General features: G+C 46.9%; 1 non-coding gene across 1 annotated transcript; it reads left to right on the top strand.

The window, feature by feature from the left end:
* The first annotated feature begins 431 nt into the window (after window positions 1-431).
* LOC119928985 lies at window positions 432-593 on the top strand. The gene has a single exon (XR_005451129.1). It is a non-coding gene; the product is annotated as a U1 spliceosomal RNA (small nuclear RNA).
* Window positions 594-13,630: the final 13,037 nt, after the last annotated feature.

Raw genomic sequence — 13,630 nt, 5'->3', positions numbered from 1 at the left:
TTCTATTTATTTTATTTTGTTAATATATTTTGTTTTGTTCTCCGTCTCCCCCTTCTAGACTGTGAGCCTGCTGTTGGGTAGGGACCATCTCTATATGTTGCCAACTTGTACTTCCCAAGCGCTTAGTACAGTGCTGTGCACACAGTAAGCGCTCAATAAATACGATTGAATGAATGAATGAATGATTAGAACCCAATTTCTCAGACTCTCAGGTCCCACTGCTTCTCTCAATAGGAATCCAAAAGGAGTCAGTATAGCCCCCAGTTGAGGAGGGCCACATAATCCTGGGGCAGCAAGCGGCCTCAATCTGGTCCACAACGCTGCCTTCAGGCAGACAAATCTTTAACTCAAGTCAGATACTTGTTTCTTTTAATTCGGGATACCAGGGATGGAATTTCCACCCACCTCACTGGACTCCCCCAAGTCACGATGTTCTTACCTGGCAGGGGAGACACCATGATCACGTAGGTGGTTTTCCCAGGGTGAGGCTCAGCCCTTGCACTCCGGCTGTGCTGACCCCTACGATTTCCCCAAATGCGGAAAACGATTGCATAATTTGTGGTAGCGGGGGACTGCGTTCGCACTCTATTCTTTTGAGAAGCAGCGTGGCTCAGTGGGAAGAGCACGGGCTTTGGAGTCAGAGGTCATGGGTTCAAATTCCGACTCTGCCACTTCATCATCATCATCATCATCATCAATCGTATTTATTGAGCGCTTACTGTGTGCAGAGCACTGTACTAAGCGCTTGGGAAGTACAAATTGGCAACATATAGAGACAGTCCCTACCCAACAGTGGGCTCACAGTCTAAAAAGGGGAGACAGAGAACAAAACCAAACATACTAACAAAATAAAATAAATAGAATAGATATGTACAAGTAAAATAAATAAATAAATAAATAGAGTAATAAATATGTACAAACATATATACATATATACAGGCGCTGTGGGGAAGGGAAGGAGGTAAGATGGGGGGATGGAGAGGGGGACGAGGGGGAGAGGAAGCTGCATGCTTTGGGCAAGTCACTTCACTTCTCTGTGCCTCAGTTTCCTCATCTGCAAAATGGGGATTAAGACTGTGAGCCCCACGCAGGACAACCTGATCACCTTGCATCCCCCCAGCGTTTAGAACAGTGCTTTGCACATAGTACATGCTTAACAAATACTATTATTATTATTATTATTGTTATTATTATTATTATTATTAGGGGTCTACCCAAACTCTAGACAGTGAGCTCATTGTGCACAGGGAACATGTGTAGCAACTGAGAAGCAGTGTGGCCCAGTGGAAAGAGCGCTAGACTGGGAGTCAGAAGGACCTAGGTTCTAATTCCGACTCTGCCGGTTGCTTGCTGTTTAACCTTGGGCAATCACGCAACTTCTCTATGCCTCAGTTTCCTCAGCTGTGCAATGGGGATATCCGTTCTCCCTCTTGCTTAGACTGCGAGTCCCATGAAGGACAGGGATTGTGTCCAACCTAATTAACTTGTACCCTAGAGCTCAAAACAGTGTTTGACACATAATAAGTGATTAACAAATACATAAAAATCCTCTGTTACGTTGTACTCTCCCAAGCACTTAGTATAGTTAGCTGCATGTAGTAAGTGCTCAATAAACGTGATCGACTGATGGGATCACCTTGGCTCAGTCCTTGTGCTGGTGAGGAGCCTCTGAGTGTCTCCATTTCTCGTCCTGATTTGTTCTGTTTATTCACCTCCATCCCTCAGCCCCACTGTACTTAGGTACATGTCTGTAATTTATTTATTTGTATTAATGTCTGTCTCCCCCTCTAGACTGTAACCTCATCGTGGGCAAGGGAATGTGTCTGTTCTATTGTTACACTGAACTCTCCTGAGAACTTCGTACTGTTTAGAAGCAGAATGGCATAGTAGATAGACCACAGGTCTGGGAGCCAGAGGGTCATGAGTTCTAATCATCATCATCATCATCAATCGTATTTATTGAGCGCTTACTGTGTGCAGAGCACTGTACTAAGCGCTTGGGAAGTACAAGTTGGCAACATATAGAGATAGTCCCTACCCAACAGTGGGCTCACAGTCTAAAAGGGGGAGACAGAGAACAAAACCAAACATACTAACAAAATAAAATAAATAGAATAGATATGTACAAGTAAAATAAATAAATAAATAGAGTAACAAATATGTACAAACATATATACATATATACAGGTGCTGTGGGGAAGGGAAGGAGGTAAAATGGGGGTGGAGAGGAGGACGAGGGGGAGAGGAAGGAAGAGGCTCAGTCTGGGAAGGCCTCCTGGAGTAGGTGAGCTCTCAGTAGGGCCTTGAAGGGAGGAAGAGAGCGAGCTTGGCGGATGGGCAGAGGGAGGGCATTCCAGGCTCGGGGGATGACGTGGGCCGGGGCTCGATGGCGGGACAGGCGAGAATGAGGTACGGTGAGGAGATTAGCGGCAGAGGAGCGGAGGGTGCGGGCTGGGCTGGAGAAGGAGAGAAGGGAGGGGAGGTAGGAGGGGGCGAGGGGATGGATGGACAGCCTTGAAGCCCAGGGTGAGGAGTTTCTGCCTGATGCGCAGATTGATTGGTAGCCACTGGTGATTTTTGAGGAGGGGAGTAACATGCCCAGAGCGTTTCTGGACAAAGACAATCCGGGCAGCAGCATGAAGTATGGACTGAAGTGGGGAGAGACACGAGGATGGGAGATCAGAGAGAAGGCTGATGCAGTAGTCCAGACGGGATAGGATGAGAGCTTGAACGAGAAGGGTAATGGTTTGGATGAAGAGGAAAAGGCGGATCTTGGCAATGTTGCGGAGCTGAGACCGGCAGGTTTTGGTGACGGCTTGGATGTGAGGGGTGAACGAAAGAGCGGAGTCGAGGATGACACCAATGTTGTGGGCTTGGGAGACGGGAAGGATGGTAGTGCCGTCAACAGAGATGGGAAAGTCAGGGAGAGGGCAGGGTTTGGGAGGGAAGACAAGGAGTTCAGTCTTGGTCCACCACTTGTTTGCTGTTTGACTTTGGGCAAGTCACTTCACTTCTCTGTGCTTCATTACCTATCTGTAAAATGGAGATGGAGACTGTGAGCCCCTCGTGGGACAGGGACTGCATCCGACTCAAGTTGTTTGTATCCACCCAAGCACTTAGTACAATGCTTGGGTGTTATAATTATATTTATTTACATTGATGCTATTGATGCCTGTCTACTTGTTCTGCTTTGTTTATTTTCTGCCTCCCCCTTCTAGACTGTGAGGCCAAATTGTACTTTCCAAGTGCTTAGTACAGTGCTCTGCACACAATAAGTGCTCAATAAATACGATTGAATGATTGAATGAAAAGTGCTTAACTAATATCATCATCATCAAATACCATCATCATTACAGTGCTCTGCACACAGTAAGTGCTCAATAAATATGATTAATTGTTTGACTGTGCTGGGGAAACAAGTCAGTGTGACAGAATCTCTGTCCACTTGATGGGGTCCAGGCAACTCGGCTGTCCTACATCCTTTAACGGGAGGGAAGGTGATTTTGTCAGATGTTTTGCTTATTAATAGTAACTAATAATTTTGGTATGTGTTAAGCACTTACTATGTGCAAAGCACTGTTCTAAGCACTGGGGAGGATACAAGGTGATCAGGTTGTTCCATGTGAGGCTCACAATCTTAATCCCCATTTTACAGATGGGGATTGAGAAGCAGTATGGCTCAGTGGAAAGAGCACAGGCTTTGGAGTCAGAGGTCATGGGTTCAAATCCCAGCTCTGCCACTTGTCAGCTGTGTGACTTTGGGCAAGTCACTTAACTTCTCTGGGTCTCAGTTACCTCATCTGTAAAATGGGATTAAGACTGTGAGCCCCATGTGGGATAACCTGATCACCTTGTAACCTCCCCAGTGCTTAGAACAGTGCTTCGCACATAGTATGCGTGTAATAAAATGCATTATTATATTTGTTTGTACATATTTATTACTCTATTTTACTTGTACATATCTATTCTATTTATTTTATTTTGTTAATATGTTTTGTTTTGTTCTCTGTCTCCCCCTTCTAGACTGTGAGCCCACTGTTGGGTAGGGACCATCTCTATATGTTGCCAACTTGTACTTCCAAGCTCTTAGTACAGTGCTCTGCACACAGTAAGCGCTCAATAAATACGATTGATTGAATGATTGCTTTGCACATAGTAAGCGCTTAATAAATGCCATTATTATTATTACAGATGAGGTAGCTGAGGCCCAGAGAAGTGAAGTGACTTGCCCAAAGTCACACAGCTGACAAGCGGCAGAGCCGGGATTGGAACCCACGACCTCTGACTCCCAAGCCCGGGCTCTTTCCACTGAGCCAGGCTGGAATTCCAGCAATTGCTTCCCTCGATCCCTCCGGAGGAGGCAGCTGAAGGGGACCCGGGGCACAGACGTCCATCCAGAGACAGAGAATTCCTCTGTCCCGGTTCCATCAGGGAGGGAAAAGTGGGCATGCCCTGCTGGAAAATAACATCTTGGGGGGCAATGTCGCTGCCAAAGCCATAGCACCCCAGGTCGCAGTTCCTCCCACGGCAGAACAGAGAAGAAAAATCTTGCTGCTGCCCAAATTTCCAAGCATGGGAGGTGTCTTCTTTTAAAAATAACCCCCCTCATCTGCCCCTCATGACAGCGAGACATACACCTCTCGCTCTCTCCCACCTGTGCACGTCACTGCAAGAACAAATCCCATTCAACGGGCAGGCTGTTCTCCCATGGGAAAGGGTATGGGGAAACAGGGAAAAAAGGGAGTTCAGCAAGCTCCCTGGGCACCAGTGTGGACCTCAGGGCCGAGCTGACCTGCCACACACCTGCCCTGGTCCAGGAGGCTGCCAACTTGTACTTCCCAAGCGCTTAGGACAGTGTTCTGCACACAGTAAGCGCTCAATAAATGCGATTGAATGAATGAATGAATGAGAGGCGACACGTGTCCAGAGGAGATGGGGGCTTTGGGAGTCGGGGGTGGCCGGGACCTCCATGTTCCATGTTATTTTCCGAGTGGGCTTGTGGCAGCTGTCTGGAGAGCTGGGCTTCTTCCTCCATCTGTCCCTGGAGGGTGGCACCCTCTTCCCGCAGGAGCACAGCCGCGATTTCCCCGGAGCAGCGGGTGGGGAATGTTCCGGTGGGTTTGAACCGATAGGCCATCTGGGCCGGGATTCTTCGATCTGGCCATGGCAACTCTGTTGGATGAGGGAACCGGGGAGATCTGTGAGTTGGAGGTGTTCAAATAAGCAGCGTGACTTAGAGGAAGGCGCAGGGGTTTGGGAGGCGGGGGACTTGAGTTCTAATCCCTGTTCTGCCACTTTCCCGCTGGGTGACCTTGGGCAATTCTCTGGGCCTCCGTTTCCTCACCTGTAAAATGGGGATTCAAGACCTGTTCTCCTTACTGTGAGCCCCAAGAGGGTACAGGGACTGTGCTCAACTTTATTTACTTCAATCAATCAATCAATCAATCGTATTTATTGAGCGCCTACTGTGTGCAGAGCACTGTACTAAGCGCTTGGGAAGTACAAGTTGGCAACATATAGAGACAGTCCCTACTTCTGTCTACCCCGGCACTTAATTCAGTGCTTGGCACATATGAGAAGCAGCGTGTGCTTCCCAAGCGCTTAGTACAGTGCTCTGCACACAGTAAGCGCTCAGTAAATACGATTGGTGATGATGATGATGATGATGAAAGAGCCCAGGCTTTGGAGTCAGAGGTCAGGTGTTCAAATCCGTCAGCTGTGTGGCTTTGGGCAAGTCACTTAACTTCTCTGTGCCTCAGTGACCTCATCTGTAAAATGGGGATTAAGACTGTGAGCCCCCCGTGGGACAAGCTGATCACCTTGTAACCTCCCCAGCGCTTAGAACAGTGCTTTGCACATAGTAAGCGCTTAATAAATGCCATCATCATCATCATAATTAGGGCTTAACAAATACCACAATTATTATTATTATTGGTGTTATTAATGCTTGCTTTTCAACCTTAATTGGGTCCCATGGTGGCCTTCACGGGAGTTCAAAGTCTTTTCACAAGGGTTGGCTGATTATGCTCTGTTGTAGTTGGAGGATCGTCTCCCCATTTTACAGGAAGGAAAAACTGAGGCTGGGAGGTTCAGCAAGTCAGTGGCAAAAGCAGCACAAGCAGCGAGTTCACCTGCCTCCCTATCATATTTTTTATGGTCCTTGTTAAGCGCTTACTATGTGCCAAGCACTGTACTAAGCCCTGGGGTGGATAAAAGATAATCACGCTGGACACAGTCCCTGTTAAACATAAGGTTCACAGTTTAAATTGGAAGGAGGAGGATTTAATCCCCATTTTCCGGGTGAGGTAACTGAGGCAAAGAGAATGATGATGTTATCTGTTAAGCACTTACTATGTGCCGAGCACTGTTCTATGCTCTGGGGTAGATACAAGGTTAACAGGTTGTCCCACATGGGGCTCACAGTCTTCATCCCCATTTTACAGATGCGGTAACTGAGGCCCAGAGAAGTGAAGTGACTTGCCCAAAGTCACACAGCTGACAAGCGGCGGAGCCGGGTTTTGAACCCATGACCTCCGACTCCCAAGCCCATGCTCTTTCCACTAAGCCACGCTGCTTCTCTAACAGAAGTTTGATGACTTGCCCAAGGTCATCCAGCAAACAAGTACTTCCCAAGCTTTTTAGTCTGGTGCTCTGCACACAGTAAGCGCTCAATAAATACAATTGAATGAATGAATGAAGTAGTGGAACCAGGATTAGAACTCAGGTCTTTAGACTCCCAGGGCTATGCTCTTTCCACTAGGCCACACTGCTTCTCAATCCCCCTCCCCATCCCCCCCGCCTTACCTCCTTCCCCTCCCCACAGCACCTGTAAATATGTATATATGTTTGTACATATTTATTACTCTATTTATTTTATTTGTACATATTTATTCTATTTATTTTATTTTGTTAATATGTTTTGTTTTGCAGCGTGGCTCAGTGGAAAGAGCCCGGGCTTTGGAGTCAGAGGTCATGGGTTCAAATCCCGGCTTGGCCAATTGTCAGCTGTGTGACTTTGGGCAAGTCACTTCACTTCTCTGGGCCTCAGTTCCCTCATCTGGAAAATGGGGATTAAGACTGCGAGCCCTCCATGGGACAACCTGATCACCTTGTAACCTCCGTAGCGCTTAGAACAATGCTTTGCACATAGTAAGCGCTTAATAAATGCCATCATTATTATTATTATTATTTTGTCATCTGTCTCCCCCTTCTAGACTGTGAGCCCGCTGTTGGGTAGGGACCGTCTCTAGATGTTGCCAACTTGGACATCCCAAGCGCTCAGTACAGTGCTCTGCACAAAGTAAGCGCTCAATGAATGTGATTGAAAGAATTGCCAGATTGTTTTGCAGCGTGGCTCAGCGGAAAGAGCCCGGGCTTTGAAGTCAAAGGTCATGGGTTCATATCCCGGCTCTTCCAACTGTCAGCTTTGTGACTTTGGTCAAGTCACTTCACTTCTCTAGGCCTCAGTTACCATATCTGCATAATGGGGATTAAGACTGGGAGCCCCCTGTGGGACAACTTGATCGCCTTGTAACCTCCCCAGCGCTTAGAACAGTGCTTTGCACACAGTAAGCGCTTAATAAATGCTATCGTTATTATTATAAGAGAAGCAGCGTGGCTCAGTGGAAAGAGCACGGGCTTTGGAGTCAGAGGTCATGGCTTCGAATCCCGACTCCGCCACATGTCTGCTGTGTGTGACCTTGGGCAAGTCACTTCTCTGAGCCTCAGTTACCTCATCTGTAAAATGGGGATTAAGATTGTGAGCCCCACGTGGGACAACTTGATCACCTTGTATTCCCCCTCAGCGCTTAGAACAGCGCTCTGCACATAGTAAGCGCTTAACAAATGCTATTATTATTATTATTATTATTATTATTATTATTATTATTATTATTATTATTATTATTATTATATTGCCGGGCCTGCAGGAGTTCCAAGCACTTTGGGAATTTGGCTATTTAAACGCACCAAACCTGGACAGTTCCGGAGGGGAGCGTGAGCTTGGCCTCCTCCCTCCTCTGAGCTACAGAGGGAACGGGTCTGCCCATTGACAGTAGATTAAGCCACCCCTCCAGGGAGGCCTCCAGGCTTCATCCTGGGCCCTTCTTCTCCTCTCCCTTGGAAGAACAGCCGCTGCTGCATTGTTACATAACCCCCTGCAGATTACATAACCAGCTGCCGGCATTCCAGTGTGGGAACCCGGCGAGCCGAAGGAGGGGAAGGATGGAGGCTTTTAATTGCAACTATGAAAATAAAGTCATTATCATCGCTCTGCCTCACTCAGCCATCGCCTCTCAGGGCCCCTCGCCCCCCAGGAGCAGAGCGCTGGGCCCCGATGCTCAGCTAGTCCTCAGTTTACGGAGCCAGAAACCATCCAGAAGCAACAAGGCGGGGAATGTCGGGTGCCACCGAACCAAAGGCGGGCACCACACAGCCCCCCGAAATGCCCCCGCTGATCCTCCGCAGAGGGAAGCAGCGGGGACCAGCCTCAGACATCTGGAGATAATAATAATAATAATAATAATAATGGCATTTGTTAAGCGCTTACTATGTGCCAAGCACTGTCTGAGTGCTGATCAGATCAGAGCCCCTCCCAGCCAGTTCATCATCAATCGTATTTATTGAGCGCTTACTGTGTGCAGAGCACTGTACTAAGCTCTTGGGAAGTACAAGTTGACAACATGGAAGTGCAGTTCCAGCACTGCGCTGATTTGCTGTCTCCCTTAGGTCACTTCACCGCTTTAAGCCTCAGTTTCGCCACCTGCCAAATGGGGAGACTAGCCTCTGCATCTACTTACTAAATGATAATAATAATGACAGTAATGATAGTGGTATTTGTTAAGCACTTACTATGTGCCAAGCACTGTACTAAGCGCTAGGGTGGCTACGGCTCAGTGGAAAGATCCCGGACTTTGGAGTCAGAGGTCATGGGTTCAACTCCCCGCTCTGCCACTTGTCAGCTGTGTGACTTTGGGCAAGTCACTTCACTTCTCTGGGCCTCAGTTACCTCATCTGTAAAATGGGGATGAAGGCTGTGAGCCCCATGTGGGACAACCTGATCACCTTGTATCCCACCCAGTGCTTAGAACAGTGCTTGGCACATAGTAAGCGCTTAACAAATACCGTTATTATTATTATTACAGGCAAATTGGATACAGTCCCCGTCCCACATGGGGCTCGCAGTTGGGCTTTGGAGTCAGAGATTATGGGTTCGAATCTCGGCTCCACCACGTCTGCTGTGTGACCTTGGGCAAGTCACTTAACTTCTCTGAGCCTCAGTTATCTCATCTGTAAAATGGGGATTAAGACTGTGAGCCGCAAGTGGGACAACTTGATCACCTTGTATCCCCCCCCCCAGCGCTTAGAACAGTGCTCTGCACATAGAAAGCACTTAACAAATGCCATTATTATTATTAATCCTCATTCATTCATTCATTCGTATTTATTGAGTGCTTACTGTGTGCAGAGCACTGTACTAAGCACTTGGGAAGTGCAAATCGGCAACATATAGAGACAGTCCCTATCCAACAATGGGCTCACAGTCTAGAAGGGGGATCACGTTACAGATGAGGTAACTGAGGCACAGAGAAGTGAAGTGATTGCCCACAGTCACACAGCAGACAAGTGTCTCCCCCTTCTAGACTGTGAGCCCACTGTTGGACAGGGACCGTGTCTATAGGTTGCCAACTTGTACTTCCCAAGCACTTAGTACAGTGCTCTGCACACAGTAAGCGCTCAATAAATACGATTGATTGATTGATTGATTAATGATTGGTGGAACAGGGATTAGAACCCAGGTCTTTCTGACTCTCAGGCATGTGGTCTATCCATTAGACCAAACTGCTTCCCACTTTATGAGATGTGACTATAAACTCCTTGTGGGCAGAGGTCATGCCTACCAGCTATATTGAGTACTCTCCCAAGCACTACGTACAGTTCTTGGCATCCAGTAAGTGCTCAGTGATTAACAATTAATCAATCAATGGTAATTATTGAGGCCTTACGGTGTGCAGAACACTGTACTAAGCTCTTGGGAGAGTATAATACATCAGAGTTAGCAGAAACATTCCCAGTCCATAATGAGCTTACAGTCTAGAGGGGGAGACAGACATTAATATAAAGAAGTAATTTATAATATAGAATTTAAATTAATTTTTCTACTAATACCATTGATTGATTGCTCTTCTTCCTTCTTAATCGTATTTGTTAAGCACTTACTAATGATAATGTTGGTATTTGTTAAGCACTTACTATGTGCCAAGTGCCGTTCTAAGCACTGGGGGAGATACAAGGTAATCAGGTTGTCCCACATGGAGCTCCCATTTTATAGATGAGGTAACTGAGGCACAGAGAAGTTAAGTGATTTTCCCAAAGTCACACAGCTGATTAATGGCAGAGCCAGGATCAGAACCAATGACTTCTGACTCCTAAGCACGTGCTCTTTCCACTGAGCCACACTTCCTACATGCCAATCACTTTACTGAGCCCTGGGATAGGTACAAGATAATTCGATCAGAATACTCCCTTTCACTCATTCATTCAATCGTATTTATCGAGCGCTTACTGTGTGCAGTGCACTGTACTAAGCGCTTGGGAAGTACAAGTTGGCAACATATAGAGACGGTCCCTACCCAACAACGAGCTGACAGTCTAGAAGGGGGAGACAGACAACAAAACAAAACACGTAGACAGGTGTCAAAACCGTCAGAATAAATAGAAGTACAGCTATATGCACATCATTAATAAAATAGAGTAGTAAATATGTACAAGTTAAATAGAGTAATAAATCTGTACAAATATATATAAGGGCTGTGGGGAGGGGAAGGAGGTAGGGTTGGGGGGGAGAAAGAGAGGAAAAAGGGGGCTCAGTAGGGCCTTGAAGGGAGGAAGAGTGCTAGCGTGGTGGATGTCTGCAGGGAGGGCATTCCAAGCGCTTAGTACAGTGCTCTGCACACAGTAAGCGCTCAATAAATACGATTGATTGATTGATTGAATGAATGAATGAATTCCAGGCCAGGGGAAGGATGTGGGCCGGGGGTCAAAGGCGGGACAGGCGAGAATGAGTCACAGTGTGGAAGTTAGCGTTTCCCATGTGGGGCTCCTTGTAGCCCCTTTCCCATGTGGGGCTCACAGTCTAAGTGGGAGGGAGAACAGGTCTTGAAACCCCAATTTACAGGTAACTGAGGCACAGAAAGGTCCGCTGTTGCGTAGGGACCCTCTCTATATATTGCCAACTTGTACTTCCCAAGCACTTAGTCCAGTGCTCTGCACACAGTAAGTGCTCAATAAATACGATTGAATGAATGAATGAATGAAAAGTGACCTCTTCGGTCACACAACAGGCAAATGGCAGAATCAGTATTAGAACCCAGGTCCTCTGACTCCCAAACTCATATGCTGGCCACTAGGCCATATTGCTCCTTTGATTGGCTTTGACTCTTGAGGAAAGGGACCAATCAATCAATCAATCAATCAATCGTATTTATTGAGCGCTTACTGTGTGCAGAGCACTGTACTAAGCGCTTGGGAAGTACAAGTCGGCAACACATAGAGACAGTCCCTACCCAACAGCGGGCTCACAGTCTAGAAGGGGGAGACAGAGAACAAAACCAAACACACTAACAAAATAAAATAAATAGAATAGATATGCACAAGTAAGATAAATAAATAAATAGAGGGACCAAAGTACAGTGCTCTGCACATAGTACAGCCCACCCCACACCCTCCGCTCCTCTGCCGCTAATCTCCTCACCATGCCTCGTTCTCGCCTGTCCCGCCGTCGACCCCCGGCCCACGTCATCCCCCGGGCCTGGAATGCCCTCCCTCCACACATCCACTGCCAAACTAGCTCTCTTCCTCCCTTCAAAGCCCTGCTGAGAGCTCACCTCCTCCAGGAGGCCTTCCCACACTGAATCCCCTCCTCCGCCTCCCCATCCCCCCGCCTTACCTCCTCCCCCTCCCCACAGCACCTGCATATATGTATATATGTTTGTGCGGATTTGTTACTCTATTTAATTATTTATTTATTTTATTTGTACAGATTTATTCTATTTATTTTATTTTGTTAATGAGTTTTGTTTTGTTCTCTGTCTCCCCCTTCTAGACTCTGAGCCCGCTGTTGGGTAGGGACCGTCTCTATAAGTTGCCAGCTTGGACTTCCCAAGCGCTTAGTACAGTGCTCTGCGCACAGTAAGCACTCAATAAATAAGATTGAATGAATGAATGAATAGTAAGCACTCAATAAATACGATTGATTGATTGAGAGAACCTAGTTACGGGCAAAGAGCCGGCGTGGCCACCCTGCAGACCAGGCAGGGTTCTTGTGCCCTGGATAATGGGATCTCGGAGTTTGGGAAGGCCACCCCGATCTCAGGAGGCTGGATTCAGTAGAGAAGCAGCGTGGCTCAGTGGCTAGAGCCCGGGCTCTAGCAGGCAGGAAGATTGGTGGTGCCTTCTATAGTGATTGGAAAGTCAGCAGGAGGACAGAGTTGGGATGGAAAGATAAAGGAGTTCTGTTTTGGAAATGTTAAGCTTGAGGAAATGGGAGGTCATCCAAGTAGAGATGTCTTGAAGGCAGGAGAAAATGCGAGACTGCAGAGAGATCAGGGCTGGAGATGTAGATTTGGGTATCATCTGCATAGAGGTGGTAGTTGAAGCCTTGGGAGTGAATGAGTTCTCCAAGGGAGTGGGTGTAATTGGAGAACAGAATATTATTATTATTATTATTATTATTATTATTATTATTATCATATATACCCAGTTCTGCAATCACCTGGGTCTTGGTTCTGCATTTTGGAAGGACGTGGAGACAAAATTAGAGAATGTTCTTCAGATGACACAAGACCTTCTGGACCCAGAGAGATGCAGTACAGGAAAAACGACTGTGATGTTCTCGTGAGTGCAGGCAAACGGTGTTGGACACCATGAGTGATACAGCTCAATGTGAAGATCTGCAGGGAGGCCCATTGCCACGTCATAGGAGAGCTGGCGGAAACGGATATGAACTTCATTAGGGCCAAAAGCAATACTGTGTCAGAGCAAGCTGGTACTTTGTTTCCAAACAATCCATCAGTGGGATTTATTGAACTCTTACTGTGTGCTGAGCACTGGATTAAGCACTTGGGAGGATACGATGCAATACAGTAGTTAGACAGGATCCCTGTCTACAAGGAGCTTGTAGACTCTGAGGAGAGACAGACATTAAATTACAGATGGACACAATAATGATAATTGTGGTATTTGAGGACGTGAGAAACAGAAAACAGTGCACAGGCTGGTGAGTCAAAAGTACCTGGCTTCTAATTACGGCTCCACTGCTTGCCCACCGTGTGACCTTGGGCAAGTTACTTAACTTCTCCGGGGCTCAGTTATCATGAAATAGGTATTAAAATGATGAGCTCCATGTGGAACATGGACTGTGTTCAACCTGATTAGGTTGTATCCACCTCAGTACTTTTTACAGTGCCTGGTAACGGCATCGACCGTCTCTCGATGTTCCCGACTTGTACTTCCCAAGCGCTTAGTACAGTGCTCTGCACACAGTAAGTGCTCAATAAATACAATTGAATGAATGAATGGTACATGTAAGCGCTTAACAAATACCATATGTACGTAAGAGTTGTGGGGCTGG

The sequence above is a fragment of the Tachyglossus aculeatus genome, chromosome 5 (assembly GCF_015852505.1).
Source record: "Tachyglossus aculeatus isolate mTacAcu1 chromosome 5, mTacAcu1.pri, whole genome shotgun sequence".
In the NCBI taxonomy this organism is placed as follows: Eukaryota; Metazoa; Chordata; class Mammalia; order Monotremata; family Tachyglossidae; genus Tachyglossus; species Tachyglossus aculeatus.
The sequence above is the reverse complement of the archived record's forward strand: the minus strand, read 5'-3'. Positions and strand labels throughout refer to the sequence as shown.